At 54.6% G+C, this 12,323-nt stretch overlaps 1 long non-coding RNA gene across 1 annotated transcript; it reads right to left on the bottom strand.

The window, feature by feature from the left end:
* Positions 1–2,180: 2,180 nt before the first annotated feature.
* Positions 2,181–9,904, bottom strand: LOC139075779 (uncharacterized). Its single transcript, XR_011526563.1, has 2 exons — positions 5,357–9,904; positions 2,181–4,279 (listed from the first exon to the last, which is right to left on the bottom strand). It is a non-coding gene; the product is annotated as an uncharacterized lncRNA (long non-coding RNA).
* Positions 9,905–12,323: the final 2,419 nt, after the last annotated feature.

Raw genomic sequence — 12,323 nt, 5'->3', positions numbered from 1 at the left:
CAGCCTGCAGGGGCGAAGCGAGGGAGGGAGGGTGGCAGAGCTGCAAGCTCTGCCTGAAGCCCAGCTGTGGGACCTGTCCTGCCATTTTCTTTTCTGGACTGGTTTTCCCTAATAGCTGATTTCTCAGGCTCCAGTTCCAGGTTCAAATCCTGGTTCTGACACTTACTATCTGGGAGACTTTGGGCAAGCTACTTTCTCTCTCTGAAGCTCCATTTCCTTGTCTGAAATAATAGACAATAGCCCTCTTTGCACGGCGGGCAGGGGATTGAACGAGGCAACACAGGTGAAGCTCTTAGAGCGGTGGGTGCCTGGGTGCGAGACCAGGGCTCCATTCCTGGGTGTAATCTAACCCACACCCACCGCCCGTTCCCCACCAGGGACCTGGAATCTCCTTACCTGCAGCCTGCCTCCATTTGGCAGTAGACTGGTGCCCCCCACCCCCAGCCCTCCCACCCTCCCCCACTCTGTTTCCTGCATCCTTTCTGATGAGTCTAAGGGCCTGGGGCCAGCTTCTCAGCCTCTTCCTTCCTGGCTCCCCAGTGGTGCCAAAAGTGCTCAGAAGTTAACAGAGTGCACTTTGGAACCCGAGAGATTGGGGTCGACGTCCAGGCTCCTCCATCACTAGCCGTGGGGCCCTGAGTCACAGGTCATGGGTCCTCTCTAAGCCTGTGTCACTCAGTCATTCAATCAGCAAATATTTCTGAGCATATGCTCTGTGCCTGACGCCATGCGGGGTGCTACAAGTACAATGGTGAATAAGACATCCCATCCCTGCCCCCAGAGAGTCAGAGTCTAGCAAGGGAGACAAATATTAAATGTATATCCAAACATACAGTTACTGAGTGCTACAGCGAGTGAAGGCACCATGGGCTAATATTTCCAGGAGAGCTCAGGGTAAGATATTCCTGAGGTTTAAGCTGGGACCTGAAGGATATCTAAGAATGGTAAGTGCTGGGCAAGTAGAGGGAGAGAACGCTGTACAGACAGCAGAAATAACATGTTCAAAGGCCCTGAGGTCAGAAGAGTTTGGTACTCATACTGAAAGGAACCCACAGTGAATAAGCAAAATAGAGGCTCAAAATGATATTGGAAAGTAGAAAGGGCCAGATCTGGCGGGACCACATAGACCTTGGGAAAGACTTTGGACTACAACCATTGAGTCGTTGGGAAGGAGAGGGGAATGTGGTTAGAGCTCTTTCAAAAATGTCTTCAGCAGGGCCCAGCCCGGTGGCACAGAGGTTAAATTCGCACATTCCGCTTCCACGGCCCGGGGTTCACTGGTTCGGATCCCGGGTGCGGACATGGTACAGCTTGGCAAGCCATGCTGTGGTAGGCGTCCCACATATAAAAAATAGAGGAAGATGGGCATGGATGTTAGCTCAGGGCCAGTCTTTCTCAGCAAAAAGAGGAGGGTTGGTGGCAAATATTAGCTCAGGGCTAATCTTCCTCAAAAAAAAAATGTCTTCAGCAGCTGAATGGATAATGGCTTAGAGTGAATTCCAGGAGACTCAGGAGGAGGCTGTCTTTCAAGGGAGAGGGGATGTGGTTGGACTAAGGGCAGCAGAGCTGGAGAGGAGGGCAGAGCCAAAACTTGCTTAGGGCTTGGTACAATAGGAACAGGTGACAGGGTAGCTGTGGAGGAAGGAGAAGCTGTCCGATACAACTCTCAGGTTTCTGACATGAGAAACTGGGTGGAGGGCAGGGCCAGTCCCTGAGAGAGGAAGCCCCCCGGGAGGGGCAGATTTGATGGGAGGGGGATAGCAGGAGTTTAGTTTTGGAGACCTTTGTTTGAAACATCTATATCAAGCAGGCAGCTGTATACAGCAGTGTTGAATTTAAAAGAGGCCTAGATTGAGAAATGGAAATTGTAGAAATCGAATTAATACACGAACGGACAAGATTGCCTGGGAGTGAGTAATCTGTGCTAGTCAAAGAGGACCAGGCCCAAGGCCTGAGGAGCACCCCATTTAAGTGCCTAGTGAAACTGGAACCCCAGTTTTATCATCTCTAAAATGGAGATAATAGCTCACAGCATGACTGAGGGCTATATTAAGTAATGAGTGTAAGACTATTACCCACGCCCAGCACACGGCAAATGCACAACGAATGATGGGTAGGGAAGCTGTGATGATGCATTTGGTCAGCAATTTTCATTTGCTAGTGATGGAAACTCAAACTAGTTTTAGAAAAAGAGGAGTTTATTCAAGGATTCAGGAACTCTCCTACAATCAGAGGAAGAACTGAGTCACGAAGCCACGCACGTGGTCCTTCGAGGGACACTCGCTCAGCCTGTCCTCTCCGCCTCCTGTTGGCATGGACTTCTTTCTCTCCCTGCTTCTCTGACTTCCCTGGGTGAGAGGGGACACAGCTGCAGGCCGGGTCTGCATTTCACATCTCGATGTTCCCTCCACCAGAGAGGGACTTACTCCTATGCTCTCTGATCCCGAGTTAACAAAATCTCAGGGAAGGACTGAATGGCTCAGCTTTGTTTGGGAACCTGCCCCTGCCCCATTCAGCACAGGAGCAAAGGGACTGGTGTCCACAATAACATGGCATGGCCATTTTGGGAGGGTCGGGGGCAGGGCTGCTAGATCAGCAAAACAATAGGCAGAGCCCCAATTATTAAACTGCAAATGGACTTGGTAAGAAAGGGGGCTCCCTTTGGCCCTCTTTGAAGGTCCCCTCTTCAGAGCCTTCAGTGATCATCCAGGACCCTAGGATTGAGGCCAGTTCCTTAGCTTGACCTTTCAACATTTCCCGTCTTTCTATCACGGCACCTCTCATATTAGCCAAAGCCCAGCTTACCCCAGACCTCCTTCAGAAAGGGTCCCTGGGCCTCTCCAGGCTCCTGCCCCCTCCCACTGACCCTCCAATGCCTGCGGCCATGTTCATGGCTCGCACTGGGGGAGTGCCTGCCACGGGCTGGTCACTGCATTAGTTGGTGCTTTACATGCTTGGTGGGGCTTACTCCCCGAACAGACAGATGGCGCCGCCCCATCTGACAGACAGGAAACAGGCTCAGCGAGGTTCAGGAACTTGCCCGATTTCACCCTTGGTTAGTGAAATAACCAGGACTTGAATCCAGGACTGACGACCAACCTCAAAACCTTTGCTCTAAACCAGGGGCCAGCAAACTATGGCCTCGCAGGCCAAATTCTGCTCATTGTCTGCTTTTGTGCAGGCTGACAGCTAGAATGGTTTTCACGTGGTTAGGGAAAAAAAGAAGCATGAAATTTTGGTGCATGTGAAAATCACTTAAAATTACAATTTCAGTGTTCATAAAGTTTTATTGGAACACAGCCACACCCATTTGTTTAGATATTGCCTATGGCTGTTTTCACACTACAATGGCAGAGTTGGGTAGTTGTGACAGAGACCAGCCTAAAAGTTTTACTGTTTGGCCCTTCACAGAAGTTTGCTGACCCCTGCTCGAAAAGGCACCACCAGCCTGCCTTCCCTTGATTTCCCACAGCCCCATGGAGCTGGGGACGGCCCGCCCGCCTCTGGGGGTGGCTCTCTTTCTCTGAGTGCTGACCCTGTGGTGGGATCTTGAGGGGAAAGCAAGGTGGCTCTTAGCCCTCTTTGTCCCCTTAGGTGCTCAAGGGACTGAAAATTCAAGACCTGAGAACGTCCAGAAAATTCTTCTAAACTAACCCCTACTGGTGTCCCCCGGCTGAGCCAGGCTGTCCATCCCCAAGTTGGCCGTGGGAGACCTTTGTCCTGGCAGAATCTGACTCATCTGGAGTGCACTTTGTTTGGTTTTCAAGGAAGCAGCTTCAAGGAAAAACCAAAAGGACTGGGTCTTATCCGGAAGAATGAGTCGGAGTGTCATCCTGGGGACTAAGTGGGATCGTGAAAGCAAGCACTGAGCTTGAAGGCTGGCATGTAGTAGGTGCTTGATGACCAGCAGCTTTTGTGAGAAGGAGGTGGGAAATGGGGAATTCTGGAAGCTTCCGGCTTTCGCTTGCCTGGACGGGGCATTGTGTAAATTAGAAAGAGGCTCCCCACAGGAGGCCCTGGCCACGCCCAGGACACCCTTGGTGAGTGGAATGAGAGCTGTACATCAGCCCCCACTCTCACTCTCAGACCAGGTACCTTTGTGCAGTACACACACTTCACAGCTGTCTGTGACAGCCCTGCTAGACCTGAGATTAAGGAAGCTTTCCTGAGTTTCCCCTCCTAACCCGGCCATTAACTTGGGCCAGTCCACCAGCCCACCTTGACTTCAGTTTCTTCTTCTGTATAACGGGGATGCTTGTCCTGTCTCCCTCAGGCAGTCCTGAGGATGAAATGAAGGAGCAGATGTGGAAATCAAGGGTGAAGGGTTTTGATGTTAACCAATTGGCCAAATGGAAGCCTGCCATTTGGGGTCCTCCAGAAGCTGCTATTGACAGAAGGGGCTTTGTTATTGATGTTTTTAGAAATTACATGTTGTAGAAAGTTTGGAAAGCAGAGGGCTATATTGCCCATAATCTACCATGGCTGATGTCATTTCTCCACTTTATCTTGCTTTTTGGGGGGAAAGAGGGGAGGGGAGATCCAGAGAGGGGAAGACACTGGAGCAGTACTTTCCAAGGTGCACCTGGGGGCTTTGTTAAAAAGGAGCTTCTGGTCCAGTTGGTCTGGGGTGGAGTCCAAGAGTCTGCATTTCTAACAGGGTCCCAGAAGACACCTATCTGAGGACCACACTCTGTCACAAGGGCCTAGCAGACCCTAGAGCAGCCCGAGGAGGTGGGCTCAGGGTTTCCTCGCCTCGAGGGGTCAGCGGGAGCAGTGAAAGTTTCCACCATCCCAGGAGACCTGCTTCTTGAAGTAAGAGGCAGGCGAGGACTCCGGAGACCAGCCTGGCCAGCCCCAGATCTGGAAACCGTGGGAGTGAAGGCCTCGTCGAAGGCCCCGTGCCCTCAGTAGGGGGACTGAAGCTGGGGAGGCAGGGAAGGGCTGGGTCTCCCCAGATCAAAGCAGGTTCTCCAGTCTTTGATTCCCAAACAAGCAGCCTCTTTGGAGGCTGACTGGAGTTTGGAGCTGACTGGCCTTGGGGCCTGGGGTGAGTGGTCAGAGGCCCCCCGGCCTGTTCTCTTTTTGCATAACAGCTTGGCTGCCTAACAAAAGGGAGGTCCTTGAAAGGCCGAATAGGGCTGTTAAAAGCTTCCGGCAATGGTTTAATTGGGGGCGATTAAAGTGTCCTCCCCAGGAAGGCCTGCCCTTCAAAGGCCAACCAGGCCTGGCTCCCCTGCCCTCGGCACCTCTCCCCTCGGCCACGCCCCTGTGGTAGCCCTGCCCCCAGTCTCTCCCCTCCCCCGACCCAACCCGACCGGACCGTCCCCCCCACCCTTCCCTGTGGCTCCCTGCGGACCTGGGAAGTAGGAGACTGCACCCTTTGGCCAGGCTGTCTGGGGGGATTCCGTCCCGGCCCCTGGACCATCAGCACCATTTGTTCACACAGTTTGGTCTCGTGGCCGAGTCTGGTGTGGGAGGGTGGGGAAGGCTGAGTTAGAGACCCAAATGCCCCGGAATCACCCACCTGGAGCACTCCCGCTGTCTGTCCCCTAGGACAGCTAGACTGGCCTCTGGGCCCCTGCTTGAGCTCCCTTACCAGCCCCTCTCCCCAGGGCCTCCACCTGTCTGGAACTTCATGGTCACTGTTGGGGGTCCTGTGGCTGACCACACATTAATCTTCCAGACGTCTGCTGAGCACACTACCTGGGAGGCCTTGGTGGTTCAGAGGTGACCAGAACGGGACCATGGGGGAGGCGGGTCCTGGGAAAGCATAGGGCCTGATACGGGTAAAATGAGGCGAGCTATAAGCAGACACCTACTTCTGGTGGGCTGAGGGAGCAGAGGGGCGAGGAAGACTTTCTGGAAGCAGCAGAGCCTAGAGTTAGAACGTGATCAGCTCACCTTTGCCCATCCGCCAACCCGGATGTTGGCAGCAAGACCACAGCTGGCTTCACTAACAGACCTTGCCCACCCCTCCAACTCAGGGATCCCTGGGAGGGGAAGTGGGGCAGAGTTTCCATCAGGTCTAGAAATGGTTGCTCTGCGGGCATCTGGTTCAGACATTCCGCAGAGCCTGAGAAACAGAGAGTCTCTCAAATACCTTCTCTGAGAGGCTTATCCAGAGAGGGGAAGACTCTGGAGCGGTACTTCTCCAACCACACCTGCCGGCTTTGTCAAAAAGAGGGTTCTGCTCCAGTAGGTCTAGAGTGGGGTCTGAGAGTCTGCATTTCTAACAGGGTCCCAGATGATGCCCATCGGAGGACCACACTCTGTCACAAGGGCCTAGGAGACCCTAGAGCAGCCCGAGGAGGCTGGGCCAACCTCCTGATGGGCTGGTTGAGCCTATCTATAGGGAGCTGTCCTAGGGGCTGCTCGGGACAGGATTTTCCTCTCTCATCCCTTTGGGCCCATCCTCCAACAGAAGGTCTGTGGCCTTTCCCTTCAGGGTGCTCTGTTTTGTCCCCCAGGCCCTGCTCTCATCATCCCCATTGGGCTTTGGTCCCATCTTGACTGCCCAGTCTCCCTCTGAGAACGGAGGTGCTGGGGCCAAGGGTCTCTGGGATTTCCATATTCCAGGTAAGGAAAGTCCATCCTTTTTTAGGGGTGAGTGTGGGATGAAACCAAGTCCCCAGGCTAGGAGGCAGGGAGCCTAGACCTGAACTGCAGGCTGTACAAAGCCTCCATTCAGACATCCCTGTCCTGTCTGAGTCCTCTCTAGGGAGGTGTCCCTGACTATCCCCGACCCACCTGACTGCTTTCCTGTCCTCTCCCCAGAACGTGCTCTGCTCTCAGAAGCCCAGGCAGGGCAGGGCCAAGCAAGCTGGGGCCCTGAGAGCGGCATGGGGACAGGGACTCTGAGCAGAGCATTCTGACTGGACCCCAAAAGCCAGGCCCTGACTCTGATTTTCATCAATTTCTGATCTCAGAGATGTGGCTGCTGGTTTCATCCGTGGTCCCGTAGCAGCTCACTAACCAGAGCTGCCAGTTGTGAGGCACCAAGCCAAGCCCAGTCTCTGCCTCTGCAGGCTCCTGGAGGGCAGAGCATCAGACACCAAGGATCCTCACATGGACTCTCCACCTGTCCCAGCCTCAGCCCAGCTACGAAGCCCTCTAGTGACCTCCAGACCCCTGGGCTGGAGATAAAACCTGAGTGGTTCCCTCACACAGGGTGTGCGCTGAGGACAAGTAGGCAGGGTTAAGAACCAGGGCTACGGAAACTCAGACAGGAGCTATCTGCTCCTCGCATCCTAGCACCCCCCCCAGACTTACTCCTTTACTTGTAGGATGACCAACTGCCCCCGTTTCTCTGGGACTGACTGGGGGTTCCTGGGATGAATAAGGGACTTTCAGTTTTACAACCTGGACAGTCCTAGGCAAAGCATCCTGATTTGTTCAGGATGAGAGGTTTCCTAGGACAAGCATTCAGCATTAAAACTGGGAAGGTCCTGACGAACGGGGACAAGTTGGTCACCCTGCCTTTCCCCTGTAGCCTGGCCTCTGCCCCTATCAGTCCCCTGACACTGTGTACAAAGGGCACCACCAACCTTCAAACGCCAGTTCCTGTGGCCTCCTCTCCCTCCTTCTGCCCCATGGGGGTGGTGGGAGGCATGGGGGAAGGCTGGGGCTGGCCTGGAGGGTGCCCTGGAGGTGGGGCAAGGGGGGCAGGGAAGTGACAGCCTCGCCTGTCCCACCCTCCCTAAGCCAATTTCTGGGCCTGCACCCTTTATCACCCCCTCACACTATCTGGCCGCTGGAGGAGTATCTCCTCCTTGCCTACCCCTGCCCTGGCCTGACTCAGATAAGCTGAGGGGCCACCCCAGGAAGATAGAGGTGAAGCTGTGACCTGGGTCCTTCCCTGCCCTGAACCTCCCTGCCTGACCCTTGGCCTGAACTTGGCCAGAAAAGCACCAGGGCATCCCTTTGAGCCTTGCACATCCCAGGGTGCACAGGAATTCCTATGCTCACTTGACAGATGAGAAAATGGAGGCAGGAGAAGTGATGTCATCTGTCCAAGGTTGCCGGGCCAAACCCACAGAATGTAGGGGCTGGAAGGGGCCTCAGAGAGGGCACCCAAAGGCTCCCAGGATGCAGATTCATAGAGGGTGTGTTCTGAGTCCAGCCAGGGAGAAGGACCCCCAGATGAAGATTCAGCACTTCCTCCTCCCTGCTGGTCTCGGGCCAGCCCCCTGCCCACCCAAGCCCAGAGCCCCCAGGCCTGCCTCCTGCTGGGCTCCTGACCCTTGGAAGGCCTTCCGCCTGGCTTTCTCCCTCCAGCAAGGTCTGCTCTTTGCTGCTAAAGCTCAAAGCTCAGACTTAGTGTTGTCAGAGTTGCACTCATGAACTTCGCTGCCTTCCCATTGCTCCAGGACGGCTGGACATTCAAAACCTTCCCTGACCACCCCCCACCCCGACCATCACCCCCAGTTCCATCCTCCAGGCAGGACAGAATTCTATTTCTATTAACCCTCAGACCAATTTCTGAGGAGTATCCCCTGGCTGCTTTGTGGCTCTGGGAGTCTGGTCCCAGCCTGAGCGTGGGATGTGGGGGTGGCAGCCAGAGAGGGCCTGGGAGCTTGGTTCCTTGGGCTGCAGTAGCCCCCCAAAGACTTCTCTCTGCCTCTCGAATCCCTCCCTCCTAAAAGCCAGCTGCACACCCTCCTCCTTTCGGAAGCTGTGCCTGCTGTCCCCAGGCCTGCCTCCACCTGGTCCCTCTGTCCTCTTCCTGCCTGTCTCCTGCCCCGCCTGGGGGACGTGGGAGAGGAGGCTCTGGCATGCCCAAGGTTGTGCCTGTGTGTGTCCACATGCCCATGGGTGACTGTGTGCATCCATGTGTGAGTGTGTAAGCGTGATTCACGTACACCCTTGCACAGTTTGCTTATGTGCTTGAATGCCCCTGGGTACGTGCGAGCATACACGCCGGACTCCTCCCTCCCTCCACACACCCAACTCCTACTCACCTCTCAGGATGCTCCCTGCCCCGCCTCACCCCTGAAGGCTGCTCTGACCCTCCGGCTCACACTGTCCTCCCTCCTTGCGTCTGCCTCCTCCCCACTGACCTGCGGCCCTGACCTGCTGACCCATGTCACAAACACTGCCCATATTGTTCTGGTTCAGGCCTGGAGTTTGGTCACCCTCACTCCCTGAGGGTGAGGCTAAGTCCTTTTCAAATTACCCCCAAAGCCCAGCTTAGGATGGGGACAGTCTTGCCATACACACTCACTGACCTGAATTACAACCAACTGTGTTGAAAGGAACTGCACTGAAGTGAATGGAAACCAGAGCACCGTAGCTTTTCTCTTTGACTTCTTCACTCTCTGTATCTTTCCGTCTGTACTTTAACTTGTTTGCTGTCTCATTCTTACAAAGTACTTCCTTGTACGCTCATTATCTCGTTCGAATCTCATGACCGTCCTTCAAGATAAGAGTATTTATCCTCATTGCATAGAGGAGGAAACTGAGGCTACATGACTCGCCCAAGGTCACACGGCCTGGAATCCTCACGCCTGAATGGATACCACCCCCAGCCACTCCCCACCAGTAAGAGCCTCTGCCTCCGGGGTTAGAGGGCAATCCAGGCCTGGAAGGGGTTCCTCCTGACCTTCTCGTACTCTCTTCTTGTCCTGAGGTCACCACCGGAAGGAGATGAACCAGGGCCCCCAGGGCCAGGGACGACCCCACCTGGCCAGCACTCCCACCTGCGGGAGAGGCAATGAGATCTGTGGACATTGTTCCTCGCCTGTGGTTACTGATTTGACAACAGTCCCATTCCTCTCTAGCCAGCCAGGGAGTTAATGATTAAGGAAGGGATTAAATATTAACCACCTGTCGGGCCATGGCGTAATGTCTCCGTCTGCACCTGAGCCTGCCTAAAAATACCTCCCACCTGCTGTGGGCCAGCCCCAGCCAGGGCCTCTAAGCCCCTTGGTTCTGGTCACCCCTTCCCCATGCACCCCCCCAGCCCTGGCCCTAGCCCACTTCCTTCCTTCCCACCCACGCCCACCCCATATTCTCCTATACCCACAAAACAGACCCAATAAATTTTCCTGTAGCTTGCAAGCCACACGGCTGGATGCACTCCTGATGGACTTTCTGGAGGAGGAGGACTTGCCTGGAGCTAACTGCTATGTGTTCCTGAGGCTTAGAGGGCAGCCTGGGTCAGTAGGTTACATTCCTCTGTATGATCTCATTTATCGCCCTTCTTATCTCCTCTCTCAAGTCCTTCCTCCACCTAAAGACCTCTTTGAATCTACACATACCCCCTGGACACTCTGGGCTACCAGGATTTATTTCACTAAAGAATCACAAAGCAGCAGCACCCTCCCCAACCAAGCCATTCTTCTTTCTCTTCGAGGATCTGGGGGCTGCCTCCAGGAAACCTCTCAGACTAACCTGGCCCTAAGCACTCGGGGCCTCCTCCCCAGCTTCCCTCAGCCCTGGGTGATTCAGGCTGGTGCGGGCTGTTGCACAGCTGCAGGAAACTGGCTGCATCTGTTCGAACGGTCCTTTGAAGTTCAACTGTGCAGCCCATGTGGCCCTCTGAAGGCTGGGGGCAGGGACAGCTCTGTCACACCCAAGCCCTCCCCTGCTCCCCGAGCAAGCCCGTGGTCAGCCTCCCCACTACAGGAACCACAGGCTGTATGACACAGGGCTCACTCAGTCTTTTTCTAGAAAAACTGAATTCTTTATTCAAGTCACAACTCTACTGAAGAGCTCTCAGTTTCTGCTCACGGGGAAGCCCCGAGCTTGCCTGCCGAGTGCCCGCATGGGCTTGTACCACGTTCCCTCCATGTCCTGCAGAAGCGCATGCCCTCTGCAGGCCTGGTGACAGGCACTATCATCCCCACTTTACAGATGGAAAACTGAGGCTGGGTGAGGTTACAGGACTGAGCCGGGTTCAAACAGCCGGAAAGTGGCAGAGGCTGGCCTGTCTGACTCGAAAGTCATACAAAATTTAGAAAAACTTAAGGCTGTTCATCGCACAACTGCCTCAACCACAAACTCAGCTCTTCTCCGAACCAGTTACTAGCCGTGTTTTTCCTTTAACCTTCTCTCACCTGTATTGACACTTAGGATGGTGACCCAAGGAGCCTCCATAGGGACACTAGGAGCTCTGGACCGGGATTTCCAAGTCCCTCCTAAAATAGAGCTCATCACTTTAAGACTTGTTGTTACACTCCTGCAGAGACTTCTAGAAGGACCCACTGCCTTCCTTCTTCCTGCAGGTTGTATATCATCTCACCGGACCTGGACAGCTTCCACTCAGCATTGCACGGTGGTTTCCTCACACCGTCACTTGTGTTTTCACATGAGGAGACCCAGGTCCCCGGAGGTTGAGTGCCTCACCAGCCGGGTGGCTCCTACAGGAATTCCTCAGGGCAGTGGTGGCACTGAGTGCAGGAATGGCTTACAGTTGGCCCCAAAGGGGGTTTCCAGGCCAGCACCTGGGAGGTTTCCTTTGGGGTCTACAGCCCCTGTCTTAGACTCAGAGCAGAACCCCCCAGCTCATCCTGCCCCAGCACCCCTCCCCCCAGCACCCCTCCCCAGGCCACTTCTCCCTAGAGTCTGCCCTCCCCTATCCTAGACAGTGACCCTGAGGTTTCCCAGAGGGCACTCAGAAGCCCAGGAAACAGTACTTAACCATAAAGAATGCTCCCAGGGCCGGCCCGGTGGCACAGCAGTTGAGTGCGCACATTCTGCTTCAGCGGCCCAGGGTTCGCCGGTTTGGATCCTGGGTGCCAACATGGCACCGCTTGGCACGCCATGCTGTGGTAGGAGTCCCACATATAAAGTAGAGGCAGATGGGCACGGATGTTAGCTCAGGGCCAGTCTTCCTCAGCAAAAAGAGGGGGATTGGCAGCAGTTAGCTCAGGGCTAATCTTCCTAAAAAAAAAAAAGAATGTTCCCATCTCCCACCTCCAATACACACATGCTTTGATTCCTGCCTCCCTGTGGGGAGGGCAGTGCAGCTCAGGCCCTGCCCTTTTTCTGAGGCTCAGAGGCCCAAAGCTCCACCCAGGGACCCAGGCTGGGCCCTCCACCCTGTCCTTTCACTCCATTTCTGTTTCTGACTTTCTCGCTCACAGACACTCACAGTCACTGATGCGCACTCACAAATTTAGATGAATCCGGCAGAGCAGGGAGGAGAGAAGCAACACCCAGACAGGTTTTAAATGGGGACTCTCAGCTTTGTATTTGCATCTCTTTTGCATCTATTTGCCTGATCGGCTTTGGAAGCTTTTCATTTTCCCACAGAACTCAGAGAAGTAACGGATCTGCGGGCCCCAGGGGGCACTGAGGCCCCAGTGAGGTTTCCAGATGCCTTG

The sequence above is a fragment of the Equus przewalskii genome, chromosome 14, assembly GCF_037783145.1.
Source record: "Equus przewalskii isolate Varuska chromosome 14, EquPr2, whole genome shotgun sequence".
NCBI lineage: Eukaryota > Metazoa > Chordata > Mammalia > Perissodactyla > Equidae > Equus > Equus przewalskii.
The sequence above is the reverse complement of the archived record's forward strand: the minus strand, read 5'-3'. Positions and strand labels throughout refer to the sequence as shown.